Below are 7008 nucleotides of genomic sequence, written 5' to 3' on the forward strand. Positions count from 1 at the left end.
TCTTAAGATTCCTTAATCTTTGTTCTTAAGATTCCTTAATATTCAAATACCTAGAACAAAATTCTCCTAAGTCCTTTGTGCTAAACTATTGGGCTAACCACAATTTAACTAATGACAATGTCCCTACATCATTTCCAATTAGTAGAATGTCATCAACATATAGAACGAGAAAGACCATATTTACTTTCTTAAATGTTTGTAAACACAAGGTTCATCTACATTTTGCTCAAATCCAAAAGCCTTGCTCGCATAATCAAATCTTTGATTCCATGAGCGGGATGCTTGATTAATTCCATAAATAGATCTACGTAGTTTGCAAACTTTTTGCTCATTTACTTTAGTTATATATCCGATGGGTTCCTGATATGCCGTAATACAGTGTAGCAGATTAAACTAGTTTTCGCACTTGAAGAGCTTGAATACAAGCACATTTATTTTGTTTTAGTCAAGTTTCTATAGTTTAGTTTATATTTAATAAAAAGTGTATTTTGAGTCTATTATTGACCTTAAGGGCCGAATGAGGCCTAAAGGCGAGCTAACATACTTATTTAATGTGTAGGAGACCATGCAAGGGCATAGGAACTCAATATTTGTTGCTGTGTTGAAACACGAGGAGTTCGAGGTCACAACATAGGGAGCAGAATGCAAGAACTGCCATACTTCCTTTGGTGTTGTGACACAACCATAGGATTTCGCGACATACCCCAAAAGTCATCCTTGAACTACACATACTGCCCTCGATGTTGCAAAAAAGGCACTAGGGTGTCGCAACATCGACCCTGTAAGGAAGATAATTATGAGTTAGCGGCATTTTGGTCTACACAATCAAAAGTTAAACACGAGAGCGTCAACGAACCTAGGGTTGAGGACGACGACAACCCTAACTCTATAAATAGGCTTTTAAACACTTTTTAAAAAACATGTTCTTATATTCTAAGTTTTTATTTGTAATTTAGTTTTCATTTTTTTTCTTTCTCTTAGGGTTTAGATTTCTTTTTAGTTCTTTTCATTTGTGTTCTTCAAAGAACTTGATTTGTAGACGCAATCAAACGTTTGAGGATTTTTGTGCTTCATCAATCGAATACAATCAGAATTCTCTAAACTTTCTTCTTGATTTATTTTTCATGCATATATTTATCATTAGGCTTAGTATGTTTATCGATTCCATGAGGAACTAATCCTCTTATTGATAATTAGCGAGTGAAGGTGTGATTGATTAATTTCTATGTAGGGTTTTGTTAGCGGATCAACTATTCAGGAGAGGAAGAACTTAAATCAAAGGCTTGATGACCCTAGAAAGTCATTTGGGTAGGAATTAACCACAGATTGATATGGCCTATCTATGAACACCTTTGCCCCAAACCATTCTGGACTGTGAGTTTAGTGAAAGATCGAGAGATCCGACTAGGGTAATGACTAGTTGGTTGAATAGAAACTCAAACTAGGAATTAGTTATAATCACCAAAACAAGCTAATCACCCATGTCTTCATTTGATTGAGTTTAGAAATTAATTTTTGGAAGTCTATTTTATTTATGTAGTTTTTAATTTTTTATTTATTTGTATTTAGGTTAAATTTAATTTAGTACTAGCCTCCCTTGGGTATGATCCTCGAAGTACTTACCTATTTCGTTGTAAAACTATATTACAACCTGACCCGTATACTTACGGACACCACCTCAAATCTATATATTTAGTTAAAGTATTCACACTTTGGATGTTAGTATATCCAGAGACGATCAGTTGCATCATGTAGATGCTCTTTTCAAGAAAGTTGTTCAAAAATGTTGTCTTGACATCCATTTGCCAAATCTTGTAATCGAGAGCCGCCGCAATAGATAGTAATATGAGGATTGACTTGAGCATGGAAACTGGAGAGAAGGTTTCTTCATAATCGATACCTTCTTTTTTAGTATAACCTTTTGCTACAAGTCTGGCCTTATTAGTTTCCACTTTCCATCCACATTTCTTTTCCTCACGTGGATCCACTTACACCTTATAGGTTTTATCCCTTCCGATAAGTCTACAAAATCTCACTCTGAGTTGGAATATATAGAGTCCATCTCAGCTTTCATATCTATTTCCCGGAGCTTGGAATCAACACTCTGCATCGCTTAGTCATATGTTAGTGGGTTATCATCTTCCTGTTCGATAGGCTCAGTGTTCAGAACAATTTCGCTAGATTGGAATAACTCAGGCTTATGAGAGACCCTCCTATCGCATGTGAAATGATATGTGAATTATGTAACTATACACGTCAGATCAAGTAATAAAGTGATGAGTGAGATCATCTCCACAGGGATCGGATTAGGTATAAGAGTGGTCAAGTTATTATAATAAATTATGATTAATGCTATGCAAATAAAAAATCAATATGCAGTGGTAATTTAAAGGAATAATAATGTGAGTGATATATGTAACTGATAAATAATGGAAAATTCTATGACAAGTCAAAAGTGAAAATGCAACGAAAATTACGAGAGCAATTACATGAATAATATGCAAACGAATAAATAAACTACTAAGAATGCTATGGTAAAGATACTACGGCAAAGGATAAAGGGTCTACGATGCTGATTTGGAAGGTTGGGATTACTAAGAATTTGCCCTTCCTTTTAGTAATGCCTCAACAAAATCCTACTCAATCTACTGCTCAAAAGAGACCTAAAATGACCTGCTTCTTTCGAGAGCAAGATCTCAACTTACCTGGCCTATGTCTATAGGTCTCAACACGGTACCCTGCACTATTTCCTTCTGTATGAACGCTGCTCTATGTCTAGAGTCTACTACAAGTATATGTCAAGTACTTGATTATATCATTCAATTTTGGTCCAACTAATCCAACCTTTTCAGAATTAAATTAGTTTATGGGCATGTTGTACAGTCGTCTATGTATAGGGACTACACGCATAAAATTTAGAAATAAAAACAATTGAATGAAATAGTAAATTAATTTAGATCTATACTTTGACCATTAAATAAAATAAAGGTTTCATCAAGTAATCCCAACCCTATGAGATTTAGCTCATGGATTGGCAACTAGAATTCAAAACCAAAATATCATTCAACGTCATTTTTATCAAATCAATTCATAGAGAAATAGTTAAGAAATAACAGAAGAACATCGGGAAGACAACTTTCGCGTGTCTAATTCGCACTCCAGCGGCACAATGTCTTGTGGTGTCTAAGAGGGAATGCCTTTGTCTTCCTCTTTTCGTCTCTACTCAACCGCTACCTTCAGTTTCGCCTATGGATATCCACCCTTGTTTCTCATTTTTGGGTTTCCTCCTTTGCCTTTTTATAGGCTTTTTTCCTAGGTCAAATCCAACAAACCAAGATATCTTATCCTCTTTTTTAGATTTTCTTTTTGGTGTAAAATCTGTTCCTTTAAGGTAGGTGGTTATCAGCCCATGAACTCATGATCCTTTTTCCTCCTTTTTAGGCTAATTTTTCTGGTACAAGTGAAGTTAGGCTAAGACTTGGTATGCGTTGAATTTTGACTTGGTCATCTTCTTGGAATTGCCACGGCATACAAGTTGGCAAACTGCCTAACCTTTTACCCCAACAAACCTTCACTTCTTTATTTCTTTCTCCACATCCTGCACCTATCAAACCATCAAACACAACCCTTCGACATGCAATTAAAAGTAATAAATAATAACAATTAAGGTATCCAAGCTTTTTATGCAATGTTCTGAAAATGATAAAATAATATCATAAAATGCAACTAAGTTCACTTAAGTACAGACAATTAACCCAATCTAAAGGCATGAATTATAACTCTTTTCAAGAGTTATCACCTCCTACCGCGACGATGCTCCCTATGTTGTTGATCGTTTGCAAGTCTACTATTAGGAGTTGATTTTAAAACCGTTTTGGTAAGGTTTTGTTTATTTACCGAAAGCTCCTCGAGTACCTCTTTACTCTGAGGTTTGAAGTCATTCATGTAACTTTTTTCAAAGAAAGTAGCATGAGTGGACACTATAACAATTTGATCTTTCTGGTTATAAAACAAACCACACTTTAATCCCTTTGGATATCCTACAAACATGCATAATTTTGTCTCTGAGTCCAACTTCCTCGCATCTTTATCCAAAACGTGGGTTGGGCATCCCGAAATCCTTAAATATTTTAGACTTGTCTTCCTATCGTGCCATAATTCGTATGGAGTTTTTGATCCTGCCTTAGTTGGTACATCATTCAAAATATAGCATGTCGTTTGTACCACATATCCCCAAAAAGAGATTGGCAGCTTCGAATAAACTTAACATTGAATGTACCATGTCTAACAATGTTCGATTTCTTCTCTCTGCCATGCCATTCTATTATAGACTGTCCGGTACGGTTAACTTGGATAGAATCTCATTCTCCATGAGATACCCTAAGAACCCATCAAATAAATATTCCCCACCTCGACCAGACCGAAGTCTCTTTATGGGTAAACCTAGTTGTTTCTCCATTTCCGCACGAAACTCTTTGAATTTATCAAAGGTTTCATTCTTGTGGTGCATTAGGTACACATACCCATATCTAGAATAGTCATCAAGAAAGGTTACATAATACTCATAACCACCTTTTGCACTAATGCTCATAGGGCCACATACGTTAGTGTGCACAAGTTTTAGGGGTTTTTCAGTCCAGTTCCTTTGCAAAAGATCGCTTAGTCATCTTACCTTCCAAGCAATATTCACACTATGGAAGATCAACTTCTTTAAGTGAACCTAAGGTTTCATCTTTCACAAGTCTAGTGATTCTTTCTCAGTTAATATGACCAAGTCTCAAAGGCCAAAGGTACACCTTATTAGAGTGAGAAGTTTTAAGCCTTTTATTCGATATTTCATTCTCAAGCAGTGTGTACATCTTTGGTTTGATAAAATAGAGATTATTTGACATCCATCCATTACAAATAAGATTTCTATTTCTAAATATTGCAATTTCATTATTAAAAGTCACGGTAAAGTCGTCTTTATATAAGCATGCAATGAAAATTAAGTTTCTTTTGAAACTTGGTACACAGAAAATGTCTCTTACAATAATCTTCCTAAAATTATCAAAATAAAGATGTACATCTCCCACTACTTCAACTACCACACTTATCTCGTTCCCAGTCCGCCACGATAAGCTATTATCTCTAAGATCTTTTGTCTCTTCGAACCCCTGTAGAGAAACACAAACATGATTAGTGACTTCTGAATCAATGACTCAGTGGTCTATTGAATCTTCCACTAAACAAGCTTCTATCTTAAAGAGTTTCATACATTTGCCTGTGGTAGCTAGATATTATTTCCACTCTTTACAGTTTGCTTTGAAATGTTTTTTTCTTGCTGTAGAAGAAGCATTTAGACTTAGATAAGTCTTTAGGCTTTCTAGTTATCTTCCTTTCCACTTATTGTGGCTCAAAGATCCTATCCTTTCCTTTCTTAGTGAGTTTTCCCTTCCCTTTTGAGGAAGAACCAATGACTATATTCACTTCTACTTTTTGGATCGGCTGACCATTGTTCAACATCAACCCATAGGATTGTAACTCCTTCATAAGTTGTGTAAGCGTTAGGTTTTTTGTTGCCAAAGTTATATACGACTCGAAAGCTAGAAAAATCCTTGGATAAGCTTTTGAAAACCATCTCAATTTGAGTTTTCTAGTCCAAATTGGCTTCATTGTCCATGACCTAGGCAAAGTATCCCATAAGAGTGATCATATGGTCTTTAGCCAGAGTGTCGGGCTTTTGTCGAGTATTTATCAAGCTGGTCCTTAACTGAACATGTCTTCTAGTTTATCTAGACTCACTTTGGAAGTCTTATAGCTCTCCAGTTGCTTATACAGAGTACTAGTCACACTTGCCAGCATATAGCAACGAGCTATCTCATCAAACTCTTTCCAACGATTTCTAGCCTCAGCTTGAGTAGCCGTAGGGAACTTTGTATTAAGAACTGTTTTAAGTTTCTCATAGCTCAAGACAATTATTAGGTTCTTTTTCCATTCATTATAGTTATTTCCATTCAGTTTGTTTTTAGTGAGTATGTTCAATAAGGGAGTTGGTGTCATTTTTGAACTGAAAATAAAACATTCATATATATTAATATCTTTGTATAACCATCAACTTTGATTAGTTGTTCTCTTTCGAAGATTGCCTACTATATGTGTCAGTCTAATTATCATATATGATCCTAAGAAAATTCTACTTACTTTTAGGAAATCTCCTTAATGAAAATCCACATGACAACGTCTACCTTGGGACAGGTTCATTTCATGCCATCACAAGAGACCATTGATGGAGGTCGTAGGTCTTATTTAGGGACTTTCTCCCACTTAATATTTAAAAATATGTAAGGTTTTTAATTTTTAATTTCAATCATGTGTGATCAATATTTGCATGGCAAATACATGTGGCATTATTTCCTAAACTATATAGAATGCTTATCTAATTTATGCATGACATGCTATAACAATTTTATAATATTCAATTCAATTATTCACAAGAGTCGATCAGACATTTTTTATTCTCCTTAATTTTTTTAAGGGAAAAACCGAAGAAGTGAATGTGAACTGTGCATCAGGTAGGTTCCTAGGAAAGGGAGGTGAGTCATATTTGACCACTTAAAAACCAAGTGTTTCCTTTCCAAATCCAATCCTAGACATGCACTTTATCATTGCCACACTTCTCATAATAATTGAATAACCTAAATAAGTGAATGGAACAATACAACACATGTATTTTCTCATTATCACACTTCTTATCTTTCATAGATAAACTGTGGATCATCTCATGCATATATATCACAATTATATCATAAATAATTATTAAAAAGATATATAAAGAGATGATTAATAAAATAAAATTTTCAGCTAAGGTTTTCATGGTTCTATTTATAGAAAATAAATGAAAAACAAAAATTATATAGTTTTTCATCATAAGGCATTCCTTGTGTCTTCAACCATCATTGCTCCATCTTCTCCTCGTCATTGACTCCTTTTTTGAAAAATTACATTTATATCCTATGTCTGTTTTTG

The sequence above is a fragment of the Gossypium raimondii genome, chromosome 11 (genome assembly GCF_025698545.1).
Source record: "Gossypium raimondii isolate GPD5lz chromosome 11, ASM2569854v1, whole genome shotgun sequence".
NCBI classification, from domain to species: domain Eukaryota; kingdom Viridiplantae; phylum Streptophyta; class Magnoliopsida; order Malvales; family Malvaceae; genus Gossypium; species Gossypium raimondii.